We start from the raw sequence: 16,289 nt of genomic DNA, 5'->3' as shown, positions 1-16,289 counted from the left end.
TTGGAAAATCAGATGGGAGAACAGGACTGAAAATGGAATTGCAGGAAGGATTCATCTAAAACTGATAGATTTAATGAATGGGAGTTCCTGGGGGAGGGTGACACTTTGTAAGGAATGCCCACACTTAGCTGTTGCCAGAGAAAGTAAAATCAGTAAAGATGAAATTGAGGATGTCAAGGAAAGTAGGAGAGGGACTTAAGAGAGTGTCCTGTTTTGGAAGCTGAGGAAGGACATGTGTCTCAAAGGGCAAGGAGGCAGCAGAGCGGTGTTGCTGAGAAGTCCTAAAGCACGAGGACTGAGCAGAGGCCACTGGGTTCAGGAATCAGGTCACTGGCAGCATTAGGAGAAACAATCGCAGAAGGGTATTCAGGAAAGACTCACTGCGATTCACTGAAAAGTGAATGTGGCAGGAAAACATTTAAACCACTTAAACCGTAAGAGCATCTGCTTTGGGATGTTTAGTCATTAAGGCAAGGAGAGAGATAATTCAGGGGTTTGGGAGAGAAGCAGGGAGGGAATTACCCAGAATGCTGGGCAGCCTAAAACCTGCAAGCACAGACAAGTATGAGGCTACATTCATTTAACAAATTCAAGTATGTATTGAGCACCTACCATGTGCTTGGTACTGTTCTAAGTGATGAGAATGTAAGCAGTGAACAACACGGACAAAAATTCCTGCACTCGTGGGGTTCACGTCATGCAGATGTATTAACGTGCGTTTACCAGGGAGTGGTGAAGAGGATGTAGCCCCGTGTGGACACTTGCACTCGCTTAGCAGCTGGGGTTCAGTTGTATCACTTCTAACTTAAGTTCTGACAACTTACAATTATGGGTGGCTTTCACGGTGTCCCTGATCTTCAAACCAGTGTGTTCTCAGCTTTGATAGGAACAACCAACATGCAGCACGGTTGAAACAAATCCATGGGCTGCAGCATCAGTAACAAGAGCAATAATAGTCTTTGGGGCTAACCAGATGAGATGAAGGAAGAGAGAAGTCGCTGGCCCTAAAACGCCTAGACGCTCTCATCATGTAAATAACTCTGGCACCATTTTTCAACAGCTCCTGCAGTAAAAGAGCTGCTGAGAGATCCAGCCACCTCTCTGTGCTTTCATCTTCGTAGGAAATGAAACTTGTTAAGTTATGCTTTTACGTTTGCAGGAAACAGCTGCAGTGAATCTAGGTTTATGGCAGGAACAATCCAAGTCACAAGACAGTAGAAAACTTTATTAAAACTTATTACATGAAGCAGACACATGCATTTTTTTTCTTTTAATTGAAGTTGAAATTTTAAAAACTCTCATGTGAGTCTAAGGTGCTTTGGTTTGAGGACCACTGGTCTAAATTCCTTCTGTGGAATCCAAATAATTAAGACAAAATTTATGTAACTTCTTATCACTTTAAGCAGTTCCTAAAATACACTTTTGCACCATAAAGACATTATTCCAAGAATTTTGAAGAAATGATGGGGAAAAAAGACAACATAAAATTTAATGGTCTTTTCTGACCAATTTTCACCTTGTTATCTAGATACTTCCACTTCATTGTAATTCTCTGCCTGGCTCTCGTCTGCCACAATCTGATGTTCCTTTGTTTATTTGTTCATTTCTCCTTCCAAGAACACAAGGCCTGAGAGCTGGGACCTGACTGTAGTGTTTATCACTGACCCTCCAGCACGTAAGAGTGTGTGCTGCAGAGAAGGTCCTCAGACAGCATCTGTTAAATAATCACGGCGGAAAAGCAGTTCCGGTTACTTGGATTCACATTAATCAAGAGACATACTCTTTTCTCTATATAACATTTATAATGGATTTCTTTTTTTAAAAAAAAGATTTTAGTTATTTGGGAGAGAGAGAGCATGAGCAGGGGGAAGGGGAGAGGCAGAGGGAGAAGCAGGCTCCCCGATGAGCAGGGAGCCCGATATGGGGCTCGATCCCAGGACCCCGGGATCATGACCTGAGCCAAAGGCAGATGCTTAACCAACTGAGCCACCCAGGCGCCCCTATAATGGGTTTCAAGTATGTATGTTTATCTCTCCATATCCTTATTTTAATGGTTACATAATAGTCCATCACTAGAAATGCCAAAATTATTTTACTATCTTGTTGGTAAGCATTACAGATGACACTAGTTGTACACAGTACCTAGCTGTCTATATATCTAGATATCTGTTTTCTCATTTAACTACTAAAATATGTTCAGTTTTATTCTTCTTTTATCCATTTATTAAAGAAATTTATATTAGAAGTCAGTGAAATATTGAATCAAAGGGATTTCAATATTTTTTCATGTGTGACAATTTGTTCTATATAGTTTATAGATAAGATGTACTGTCCCCCTAAAAGATAGATGTGAAATAATTTTAATAAATTACCACTCTCTCTCTTTCACACCCTCTTCCTCATTAATTCATCAAGCAGAGAACTGTATGTCATCGTGATAATTTCTTATTGCTAGTGAAATGAAACAGCATTCTAATATATTAATTGATTTTTCTTTTTTGTTTTATTTGCCTGCTAAAATGTTTTCCCTTTGTTTATGCTTTCAGTAAATTAATAATATCAAATATTTAAAACATAGTGGAAATGCAAGACATAACGAACCACAAGACCCAAACAGTGTGGAATAAAACTATGTTCATTTTTTTCTCTCTACCTCTCTTTTTCTTTCCTTCTTATTTCTTTTGTTTTTCTTGGGGTTTTTGTTTTGTTTTGTTTTGTTTTTTTGGAGAGGGTACTTTTAAAGAAGGTGGATGCTTTAATTTGTGAATAAATGAAATAAAAGAGATAATGAAGAGATAATTTAATAAAGAGAGTAGAGTTGGTGACAGAAAAGATACAATGAGTTAAAGAAGATAGGAGTAGAATGTTATCAGAGAAAAAACGGGAAGGCAATATTTAACAGCATTCTATAGCATTATCTAAGAAAGAGGAAGATACTTAATAGGGGGGATAAGCCTGCTGAGCCAAGCTACTGTCCATCATAGAAGAAATGAGAATTGCTCTTTTTGGATATTCAGCAGAGAACAAGGTGCTGCAAGAGATTTTACAGGCAATCAAAGATGACGATAGAAGCAAAAAGTGTCTTAAACAAGAGGAGGTGTAAAACCAAGGACTAGATGAAACATCCAGAAGCAAGTGAGCTCATCTTGCTATGTCTAGATGCAAAGCAGTTCAGGTAATGATTCCGTCAGGTAATGAATCACTGAAGTCCATAATGAATCAGTCAGGTGATGAATCACTGAGGTCTACATTTCAACCGGCAGGGCAGGAATGAGAACAAAGAGCAAAGGGACAGCAATGGCAAGAAAGAGCGATGCTCTGCTGGAACAAAGACTGCTCTCTATAAGGCATCTCAATTTAGAACTTTGCCTGCACATGAAAGGACTGAAATGAGGAAATGGATTTAAATCAATACAAGAAATATATTGGTTTAAATAAGGGGAAGAGAAACTGCTTTTTGTTAAATATACACCATGTAACAGGCATTAGGGTAGAAGCATTATAACCAGTAAATTATGTATTCCTCACCTCCACCCAGTTGCAGTGGGTGTGACTCCATTTTACACATGAAGAAATGGAGTTTAAAGGAATGTCACTTCTCAAAGTCACAGGGCTAGTAAGAGGGGCGCTGGGATTCACAAATCAGTCTAACGACAAACTCCTCATCCTTTCTCCTACTGTCTCTCTTAAGGCTAAAAAGGAAAATCTCTGTCTTCCTCTAAAGATGCACCATCTTCTATCAATTCTATAATTCATTTTTTTCACATTATAATATCTTTGAAATCTCACAGTGTTACAGGCTAAGTGACACCACTTTACTTTCTTAGTGTTTTATAAAATAACAGTGCATCCTACCAACAATGATGTGACAGAGTCAATGGAATTAGATATATAACTGGCTCTTGATAGAAGTTCTGGCAGATATATTTTTAAAAATAAAAAAGCAGTTTAGATTTGGATATTCACTCTTAGATGGATGGCAGGTGTCTGGAACAGAAAATTTCTAAGAGGTGTCTTCTTTGTTTGGCTATGTTCTTTACACTTAAATGATGGCTCTTATCTCTCAAATATTCTACCTTCCAATAATTGGCAGAAATCATTTTCTACAGAAGCTCTTTTGCTTTGCTTGTCTGAAGAACATGAACATTCTGTGATAGACTACACCCACAAAAAGAATCTTTTATTAATAATGCAAAAGCTCAGGTGTGCTTGGGGGGTATCCTGTAAAATCAGAGAAGGATCATGGAGGAGAAAGCTCAGGGCCCTCGCCCCATAATCAAGAGATCGGGCCCACACTGCACCTCCTTCATCTCCTACGCCAGAAAGCAAATACTCATGGCGGGGGGGGGGGGGGGGCAGAGAGTGAACAGGATGTTCATCTGGGGATGGAGCCAGGAGCTGGCCAGTCTTGTGTTCCCCCCACATCCATACCCCTATTTCCTAACCTGGGGAGAGGGTGGGCTGCATTTCTCCCACTCAAAAACTCAGGGGAGAATATGAAAGGTGACCACCAAACATGGCCACTCATCCGTTTTAACTGATTCTTTTGGGGGAGAGTCAATGAGAGAGAATTTAGAGGCCACTAACAGATCCTGGTATTGGCCAAAGTGACATTCTCAGGCCAATGCTTTTAAATCAAAGACTGCTTCTCAGCCCCAGAGATCCCACAGAGCGCTTACCTCAGAGGAAATCCTGCTCGAAGGCAGGGTCAAGGATGAGTTGGTGAAATCCTTCCCCACCAAGCACTGTAAATTCTTCTCTTATGAACCCACTGGATTGCAGAGTAACCTCATATTTCATTGATTTTCATTCACTGACTCTCTCATTAGGATATCAGCTTTTCCATTCCCCTCAGCATCCCCAGTTCCTGCTCAGTCAATCCTTTTTGAATAATTACATTAGACTTATTCTTTAAGAACCTAGTGAAATCACCTCTGACATAACTTCTATCAGCAGCATTAACTTCTCAAGGCACTCAGATTAGAACAAAAATAAGTATGTCTTTATCTTCTATGCAACTTTCCTTTCCTCCAAATACCCCCCAAATATCAGTTCCAAGTACTTCAGCTTTTATTCTCTTGGCTCAAACTTTCTGAGAGGGGAGAGGTAGTTCAAATCACTACTGTAGTTAATCCTATTGTCTATAACTTCTGAGCCAACACATGAGTCCCACCTATGTATTCCTATGGATTCCACGCGCAGGCCAGGCTGTCCTCCTCCCCCGTCCCTGCGTTTCTGGGGTCCTGCACTTGCCCTTGTTCCCACAGCCACTTTAACCCCCACCCTGATGGTTCTTTCCCCACTTCTCTAAGCAAATAAGTAAAGTCTCTGAGTCTTTCCTATGTATCAAACACTATACAGAGTGTTTTGCATACGTATTCATTTCCCCATCGCAACAAGCCTTTGGCATAGACACTGACTGCTATTTCCCCTTTTCAGTGATGAGCTGACTGAAGCGCAGAGAGGCTAACTTGCCCAAGGTCACAACTGGCAAGAGGGAAAATAGGAATCTGAACCCAGGGTATCTGCATTAGATCCCACCTTAGGCTAGGCCTTCCTTTTTTTCTTTTTTAAGGTTTTATTTATTTGAGAGTGTGAGCATGAGCAGAGGGAGGAGCAGAGGGAGAGGGAGAATCCTTTTCTCTTTTCAAACACTATCTTTAACCTTTACATTTATAACCTCACATCCACGTAGGTTTATTTTGTTGTTTGTTTCTACTTTTTATCTTGAAATCATTTTAGATTCACAAACAGGTTGTTAAAATAGTATGAAATCTCCTGGGTACCCATCTCCCAGCCTCCCCCCATGCTCACCCCTTCCATAATCATAGTATAATTACTAAAACCAGGGAACTGACATTTGTATACTATTAACTAATAAACCTTAGAACTTATTTCACCAGTTTTTACGTACAATATTTTTATGTGTATATAGTTTATTTATCATGTGTACAGATTCATGTAATGACCACCACAGTCAAAATTCAGAACGGTTCTACCACCCCAAAAACACTCCCTTGAGAATACAGAACTCTTCATAATCACAAACCAACTCCCCCATGTTATCCCTTCACAGGCATACCCTCATCGCTAACCCTGGCAACCATCTGTTCACCATCACATATATTTTGTTATTTTAAGAATATACTATAGATAGAATCATATAGTATGTAACCTTCTGAGATTGGCTTTTTTCATTCAACATAATACCCCTGAGATCCATCAGTTGTTGTATGCATCAAAAGTCTATTACTCTTTATTACTAAATAGTATTCATTGAATGAAAACTATTTACTTTGCTTACCTGCTTCTATAGCTTTTTCTAGCTTCCTATGCTTCCTCTACTATAATCATCCAGTGATTCTCAAAATATGGTGGTTATCTTCAACTGGGAATGATGATTAAAAATTCTGAACCCCATGTCAGATCCATTCAATCTGAGTATCTGTGGGTAAGGACTAGGGCTACAATATCCATAATTCAAACACAGCAGTGCAGTGTAATAATGGTTACTTTTTAGCTGCATTAAGCTAGAAACCAATGTGGCCACTATTTAAATTAGAAATGGTGATGGTTAACTAGCATTCTAATTATGAAACCCATTCTCCAGAGGCAATTAGTTGTAGTGATTGACGTTAGACACTTTGCTAATTAGAGCAATAAATGTCATAATTTTTTTTTGAAAATGGGTGGCTTCTGACATAGTACTGGTGTTGAGGGAGCAGAAGGCAAGCTGGGGACAAAGCACAAGCTGACATCCTGCAACCCCCTACCCCAACTCCTGGGTGGGATATGTGTGACATTCCTCCAGGAAACTTCCAACTATCTTAATATTAATGCTTTGCTAGAGGGAAAAACCACCTTAGCTTGATAATAGTCAGGCCTCCAGTAACCTGAAGGGTCTTCTTTAGCATATGAAAGTCCTTTTGGACACCTCCCTTTTTCCTTACCTCCCCCAACTCCCAAGTATATAATCAGCCATTCCTCATAATGCCAGGGCAGCAGCTTTTTGTCCCCGTGCTTTAATAAAATCACCTTTTTGCACAAAGAGGTCTCAGGAATTCTTTCTCACCAACATCCCAAAACTGTCAGTGGCATGTTAGAAATGGGTTTCCACTGGTGAAATGGAAGGTACTAATATTTCAGAAACATCCCCCACCCTTACATGAACAGGATATAAGTATTTGACTATGTCTGTAACCTTTACCCTTACCTATGCATTGAACCAGAGGGCTCTGATGAGAGAATCCTATCTTAGGATGCTTGGGCGTGCCAGCTCAGCTGAAGCTTTCATGCAGAACAGGAGAAAGAGGAGCCCCTAAAAGACACAGCCCCTAAAGTGTGAAAGTACTTTCTGTCCTGTTCACTCATCAGAACATAAGGCAGTATCTGGTACTGAACTGGCCCTCAGTAAACATCTAGTGAATTTTAAAACATGTTCTGTTCTTCTGCACTTTCCTAGTGTTGACTAGTGTCACTAAACCAATTAATCCATACCTAGTAGAATTCAAGGCCTTTAGCAGACAAATACTTTCTTTAGGATCAAGATATTTGACCCAGAGACATGGTGCAAGCACTGTTCTAAGATTCCCAGGTGTTCATCAATTTCTAGGACCACACAATGTCAGGGGAGAAGCACAAGGCCATGTTTTCTTGCCTCCCAAGGTTCCAAGCTAACTAATTTCCTGATATTCCAGAAAAAAAATTAAAAGTGAAATGAAAAAACAAAAATTAACCACGAAGGACATCTGGTGGTGAAATCTCGTCACCATTATGTCAAATTACTTCTCCGTACTGCACTTGTCACTTGAGGCCACAACTCAGGCTCAGAAACCACACAAACACAGTTTCTAAGCCTTGTGAAAAGGCACAACCCTGGAAGCCCCATGTATCCATTCAAGAATGCACTCTGCATCCTGGTTGGCTCCTAAGTACCTAAGACTCAGTCAGACCCAAGCTCCCTGCTGGGGAATAATCTGAATATTTCGATGTCAAGAGAAATGCAAGATGTTTTACAATGAAAAGATGAAAGGGCAAAAGCAAACGCCAGAAAGTTAGAAAAACAGAATGATTACAAACAGTGATGGCAGGTAATCTAATTTAACAACAACTAGCAAAGAAATGGTGGATGATTTTGATATTAACATATCTGCAAAAAGCCATGACCAATCACCTTCTGAATTTTATATCCCATCAAAAGAAGGTCCAGGGACGCCTGGGTGGCACAGTGGGCTGAGCGTCTGACCCTTGGTTTCGACTCAGGTCTGATCTCAGGGTCATGAGATCGAGCCTGCGTCAGGCTCCGTGCTCAGCACACAGTTTGAGTTTCTCTCTCCCTCTTCCTCTGCCCCTCCCTCCTGTGCTGTCTCTCTCTCACTGAAATAAAGAAATCTTTAAAAATAAAAAGCTCCACAAGTCAAAAGTTAACCTTTCCAGAATCCATTTTTTTTTAAAGATTTTATTTATTTATTTGAGAGAGAGAGTGAGAGAGAGAGCACATGAGGAGGGAGGGTTAAAGGGAGAAGCAGACTCCCTGCCGACCGAGCAGGAAGCCCGATGTGGGACTCAATCATGGGACTCCAGGATCATGACCTGAGCCGAAAACAGTTGCTTAACCAACCGAGCCACCCAGGTGCCCCAGAATCCATTTTTTTAATCAAAAGAAAAAAAGTTACTCTATAACTTTACAGGATAAATTGTTGGAACTGACTACTGATAGGTTGAAAGTGTGTTTTGAAAATATGGCATCACTTACCTTATTAGGAATAAGATGTTAAATATCCTGCATTTGCTGAAAATATTCTAAAATCTCTCCTTTTCCTGTCAACATACCACTGTGTGATTGATTTCTCTACTCTTGAGTATTATTAAAACAAAACATAGAAACAATGTAAAAATACATTATCCTCTGCAAGTAGCACTGCCCTCAACCCAATTTAGATTAACCAAATAATAAGCAGGAAACAAACTAATTTAAATGTGGAACTTTAAACTTTTCACTAAAAGTTTACACAGTGTTCATTCCAAGCATGAGTAATGCTTGGAAAATCATGAGTACCCATGATTTCCCTTGTAACTTTTCATTTAGCTACAATTTTGAAAAGACAAAAAGTTATGTGCAATATAATATTGATTGCTATGAATGAATGCTTTCAATATTGTGACTGTTTTCTATTTTCCCTGTTATGTATGCTTAAACTATATTTATTATAATTTTCTGCCTACTGAGCCTAACAAAAGAACTGGGGTTGAATAGTTTTTATTTTTTCCTAGTAAATCATTTTGTTTTCATATTTTCCAAAATTGTTAGTTCCCAATGGATTGAAAAGAAAATTTTTTTAACAGTCTTTCTTCTCAGCTAGTTTGTGAAACTGTGAGCTGGAGGTCTGTGTCCTTGGTCAGTGGTCCTGTTACTCCACCCCACCCTTGGAACCAGGGTGGATCTTCACACCCGCACAAAATCAAGCTCGGACCACGCCTCTCTGGATCTTGTCTAAAATTTGGACTGTTAATTTATTTCTTAGGAATCCAGCTTCACAATTTCCCCAGACTTGAAATTTCCTAAAATAATGACTTACTTATTAGAAAAGCTAACTAGAGAAGTGTTTTCATTGTACTTAAATTATAACAGATCTCTGGGTATACAATAGAGTTCTATACACACATAAAAATGTCAGGCTAAAAGAACAAATCATTTGCTCCATAATATTTTTGCCATAGAAGTTCACTCAGTTACCTATGTGCAAAGTTTAGAAGATTGGGATGTATGCAATTTAACAAACTGACCAGCAATTTCTCTTAATACAGGACAATGTGTCTTTATATAGAGACAAACAGGAGAAAACAGTAAACAGCTAACCACTCCACAGTACAAAGAAGCCCCCTTAGCAGCTAGCCTGCATTGCTCAGGTGCTGTATAAGAAAGACACTGTACTTGTGAATATGCATGGCATTCTCTCACTAGGGCCATACCACTCCTCTGGCTGTTTCCGGTTTTTGAGAAATCAAGTAGGCACAGATTAATGTACTTCTAAAATGATAATCCAGTGACAACATAAAGTCAGTGAAATAGGCTATTAACTAGCAATAGTGATTTGACAAGAAAAATTAAATGCAATACTGTCCACTTTTTAGAGAAATGGAGTAGGGGTGTACTTTTAGTTGACCAAGAAATTAATATAATTGATATAAATGACATGAGAATACTTGAAATCATGCTGAAAATCTGTAGAAAAACAGCAAGTATATTATCTTGTTGGTAAAAGAGAAGTAATTCTTTAAGAAAGGTTTGTTAGCCTTTAATTTGAGAATGAATATTAACAAAATATAACTCAGCAATTCACGCATCAGCATCTTAATTTTGTTCTATGAAACAAAGGGATGTGATCAAGAAAACAGCAGACAAAAGAAATTTAGATTATGACCTGGCTACCCTGGGTAGTACCTGTAAGGTAGGGCACCTATTGAAAGAATTCCACCCAAATGTTTTGAAAGGAAAATATTTGCATGGTTAAGGGGCTGATGCTCAGTTTTCTACAGAAATTACTATAGACGAGAGCAGTCCAATTTTGCTATGAAAGTCAGGTATTACAACATATGTAAAAGTGGTATTTGCGGGCCTTGATTTTCAGCATTTACTAGCTGTATGATCCTGGGCAAGTTACTTAACCTCTTTATGATTCAGTTTTATAAAGTTAATCTATGAAAGATGCTTAGAATGAGGCATGTCAAAGTATAAGCTTTTAAAAACTGTTAGCTACATTATCATAATAATAGCAACTACTATCAAATATCCCTTCTTTAGTTGGGTTTTCATTATCTACTGATATAATTTCCACACTTTCTCTGGAAATCCTTTCAGTTGTAGGTCAAAGAACTGCAATCCCACAGGATACCACCATAGGCAGTTGTTGGATAAGATCACGAAGTAGAAACCACATGTTCTAGAATACTTATACTTCCTGGTAGGCCTTATTTCAGAGCTCTGAACTCTGAAGAATGAGTTCCATATTGACTTAAGAAAGAAGCTTTCTCTTCCCTTATAAAAACGAAGTAAGCAGTTTATTTCAAAAATTAATGTTTAACTAATAACATGTCACCTTTCTTTAATGTTAAACTCAGTTTTACAAATATGTTTCTAAGCCAGTCACACAAAAGAGGTTATGAAATGATGCTATATCTCCTGCCCTCTTGGAATTTAGAGATTGTTTGAAGAAATAAGAATCAAAATAATACATGAAAGAATCACATCACCAACAGCACCAACCACACACTCAGGAGATCAGGAAGGAGAGAGAACAATGCAGAAGTCTTATGAAGTAAGATTTATTGCATGGATGTGGGTCTGGAAGGCTGCAGGAGAAAGGAGGGCACTCTAGGTTTAAAAAACACCATTTATTTTCACCTTTCTTCTTCTGCTGTCTGGATAACATGAATCATGGTAATCATGAGATACTTGCCAGCCAGTTACCATGACTCTTTCTAAAACAATGCTGATTTCTTGTTCCTTTATTCACCTTCAGCCTTTGAGCAATGTTATTGTCTGAAACTGTCACTTTCCTAGCTCACAGCATTAATAAGTCTTCAGTACCTATTTTTCCATTTTAGAAAAATACATACAAATGTAAAACCACCAGAGAAAGAAAATTTTCAATAGTATATACAGGAAAAAAAAAAACATGAAAAGAGAAATCTGTATTCACTCTACCAATTCGTTCAACATATACTGAATGGATCTTATGGTCGAGACACTGTACAATACACACGGCTAGGGATGGGACATTGGCCCCTGCCCAAGGATCTCTGCCCTTAAGGCATTCAGTTGCATCTGTGAGACAGGCCTGAAGATAAATAACTGAAATGTAATAAGACACTTCCCCAAAATGGAATAGCATGCCACTATTAAGAATTACAATACTTAGGTGTTTGGTGACATGAAAAACCGTTTATAAAACATGAAGCTACGAAAGCAGGTTATAAAACTTATAAACAAAATGATCCTAATTTGGTGATTTTACAAAATCATAAATGTCTCTCTGTAAAATGTATATTTACAAACAAAAGATTGAAAATTCTAAATGAAAATATTACCATTGATTATGTGTGGGTGGTGGGAGTATGGATGCTTTTTTCTTTCTCTTCCTTTTTATTATCTACATTTTCCTATTTTGTTCATCTAACTTAAAAGATGTTGAAATGCAGTATGATGTTGCACTAATGAGTATCAGAAAGTACAAAGGGGCTGGAGGAAATGAGCACCTAAGTGTTTGGGTGGGTCAGAAAAGGCTTCCCAGAGCAAACAGGATGAAACTGAAAGCACAGCAAGCATAATACAAAGTTTACAACTGGGACTATGTATCCACTTGGGGTGGGTTTTTACAAGGATAAGACTTTGGAATTAAATAAAGATAGGAGACAGGTTGGATTGACACAAGGAAGTAAAAAGTACCTATTATACCCAGATAAACATTTCCAACTAGCACAGAACTTGGAGAAAGAAAGCAGACAGGTGCCAAAGAAACAGAGTAAGTCTACTGACTTATTTATCTATTTCTTCACCCAAATCAATGGGCATAAACAGCAGGGCTGGTCTGTCTGTGTGGGCTCTCTGCAGCATCCCATTCTCTAGGTTGGAGGGATGAAGCCAATCTTGACTCTTAAATTGGGCCAAATAGATAAATGAGGGAAAAGAAATCATGAGATGGATGAAATAGGAAATGAAACAAGGGGAAAATAAAAAACAGGACAGAAATAAAAAAAAAAAAAGAATGTCAGTTGCTATAACACAGGTAAAAGATACTTCAAGAAAAAAAATTAAAAATTCAGGGGCACCTGGGTGGCTCAGTCGGTTAAGTGTCTACCTTCAGCTCAGGTCATGATCCCAGAGTTCGGGGATAGAGCCCCACATCAGGTTCCCCACTCAGCGGGGAGCCTGCTTCTCCCTCTCCCTCTGCCGCTCCCCCTGCTTGTGCTCTCTCGCTGTCAAATAAATAAAACCTTAAAACAAAATCAAAATTCATGCTAAGAGAGATGACACATAGGAGGTTCAAATGTATGCCATTCCATGAATATTAATCAACAAGGGGAAGCAATGACCCAATGCGAGCAATCTGATGATAATGTGGCTACCACAGGACTACAAAGCACAGCAGAAACACTGTAGCACTGCTTTTGTAATATATTTTAATTAAGGTGCTTTGTTATGGGGGAAAAAAACAAAAATAAGTGGGGAATATCACTGATTTTCACTAAGTCGGTATTTTTATTCATGTATGTACTTGGGTAACACAGTAGAAATGATTTGGTATTATGCTCTCCTGTATGCTACCTCTTCTCAAAGATAGCAGGCATCTTCACCCTATAATGTTAGAAGTGAAATTCATATGGAAGGGAGGAAGAAAAAAACTAGAATAAAGTAAATTATTACAATTTTTATTTGTGACAGTCCTGTCCTTTTCATCTCATCAGACCTATTTTTTGATGTGTTTCTTGGGTTTACAAATAATTACAGTTGCTCTAATTTTTAGATGAAAAGACAAATGATAGTAAGTATTTTACCAATGGTCAAGAAAAAAATTCCACAATAGGTGCAATCAATGAAAACAGTCTATTCATTGGTTTCCCTTTTCTTTTTTAAGATTTTATTTATTTATTTGACAGAGAGAGACACAGCAAGAGAGGGAACACAAGCGGGGGGAGTGGGAGAGGCAGAAGCAGGCTTCCCACGGAGCAGGGAGCCCAATGCGGGGCTCGATCCCAGGACCCTGGGACCATGACCTGAGCCGAAGGCAGACGCCCAATGACTGAGCCACCCAGGCGCCCCGGTTTCTCTTTTCTTCCATCATTTTCAGGATTATCCTCATTTCAACTACATAATTACTTAGTTATTCCTGCAAGCATTTTTCCTTCCCCTTGTACCAAACTATGTAACCAGTACAGCTGTTTACACATTAAGTCATTTTGGTATAAAGTCAAAGGATGGAGACTGGCTCAGCTCTTCAATTCTTTTTATAAAACCAGAACTTGATCTGTAAAAATGCATCTGAGACTAGCATAATCATTATAAACTATTAATAATCTGGATTCCATATGGAACTCACAGGATAGGGCTTAGTCCAGAAAGTAAATAGCAGATATTAAATTTTAAAATGTTGATAAATAGGGTGCCTGGGTGTCTCAGTCGTTAAGCATCTGCCTTCGGCTCAGGTCATGATCCCAGGGTCCTGGGATGGAGTCCCACATCGGGCTCCCTGCTTGGCAGGAAGCCTGCTTCTCCCTCTCCCACTCCCCCTGCTTGTGTTCCTGCTCTCGCTCTCTCTCTCTCTGTCAAATAAATAAATAAAACTTAAAAAAAAAAATGTTGATAAATAAATGAGAAGCCTTAGTTTTTGTATTAAATTTCTCGATGAAACAAACAAAACTGACAAAAACAGGAAAGGAAGGAGGTAATGAGATCATATACATGCAGAAATTATTTAATTGCTTTAATACTTTTAAAAAAATTCAAGAAAAATCTTGTTCTGGTTAATTTCTGTACCCTGAGCTCTCATCTCCCATCTCCCTGGTGTTGAAATTAACCTTTTGAGTCCAATCTCCATTATAAACTTTTCATACGCCTACATCCACTTCTGAAAGCTAGCCTTTGGGCTCTGATAACAGAAGGATAGCTATCTTTTATCAAGCTCTTGCCATAGGCTGGGCAGATTTAACAGCTTAATAAGAATTAGGATTATCCTATCTTCATACCAGCCACTGAGTTTTTTTTCTAATTTATTTAAATTCAATTTAGTTAACATATACTTACTAGTTTCAGGGGTAGAATTTAGTGATTCTTCAGTTGCATATAACACCCAGTGCTCATTACTTCAAGTGCCCTCCTTAATGCCCATCACCCAATTACCCCATCCCCCATGCACCTTCCCTCCAGCAAACCTTAGTTTGTTTCCTATTGTTAAGAGTTTCTCATGCTTTGTCTCCCTCTCAGTTTTTACCTTATTTTTATTACCCTTCCCCTAAGATCCTCTGTTTTGTTCCTTAAATTCCACATATGAGTGAAATCATATTGTATTTGTCTCTGACTGACTTATTTTGCTTAGCATAATACCTTCTATTTCCATCCACATCATTGCAAAAGGCCAAGATTTCATTCTTTTTGATGCCTAAGTAATATTCCATTATATACATATACCACTTCTTTATCCATTCATCTCTCAATGGACATCTTGGCTCTTTCCATATTTTAGCTCTTGTGGACATTGCTGCTATATACATTGGTGTACACGTGACCCTTTAAATCACTATGTTGCTGATTTGGATGCCTTTTATTTCTTTTTGTTGTGTGATTGCTGAGGCTACAACTTCCAGTACTATGTTGAACAACAGTGGTGAGAGTGAACATCTGTGTCATGTTCCTGACCTTAGGGGGAAAGCTCTCAGTTTTTCCCTGTTGAAAATTATATTTGCTATGGGTCTTTCGTATATGGCTTTTATGATATTGAGGTATGTTCCCTCTATCCCTACACAGCAGAGAGTTTTTATCCAAAGGAATGCTGTATTTTGTCAAAGCTTTTTCTGCACCAGTTGAGAGGATCATATGATTCTTGTCCTTTCTTTAATGTGGTGTATCACACTGATTGATTTGCAGATGTTGAGCCACCCCTGAAGCCCAGGAATAAATACCACTTGGTCGTGGTGAATAATCCTTTTAACGTACAATTGGATGCTATTAGCTAGTATCTTGGTGAGAATTTTTGCATCCATGTTCATCAGGGATATTGGTCTGTAATTCTTTTTAGTGGGATCAAGATAATGCTGGCCTCATAGAACAAGTTTGGAAGTTTTCCTTCCATTTCTGTTTTTTGGAACAGTTTCAGAAGAATAGGTATTATTTCTTCTTTAAATGTTTGATAGAATTCCCCTGGGAAGCCCTCCGGCCCTGGACTCTTGTTTGGTGGGAGATTTTTGATTACTGCTTCAATTTCTTTGCTGGTTGTGGGTCTGTTCAGCTTTTCTATTTCTTCATGTTTCAGGTTTGGTAGTTTATAAGTTTCTAGGAATTTATCCATTTCTTTCAGATTGCCTAATTTGTTGGCATACAATTGCTCATAATATTCTCTTAATTGTTCAGGGGCTCCTGGGTGGCTCAGTCGTTAAGCGTCTGCCTTCAGCTCAGGTCATGATCCCAGGGTCCTGGGATCAAGCCCCGTGTCGGGCTCCCTGCTCCGCGAGAAGCCTGTTCTCCCTCTCCCACTCCCCCTGCTTGTGTTCCCTCTCTCGCTGTGTCTCTCTCT

Source organism: Halichoerus grypus, chromosome 11 (genome assembly GCF_964656455.1).
Source record: "Halichoerus grypus chromosome 11, mHalGry1.hap1.1, whole genome shotgun sequence".
In the NCBI taxonomy this organism is placed as follows: domain Eukaryota; kingdom Metazoa; phylum Chordata; class Mammalia; order Carnivora; family Phocidae; genus Halichoerus; species Halichoerus grypus.
This window is presented reverse-complemented; position numbering follows the sequence as displayed.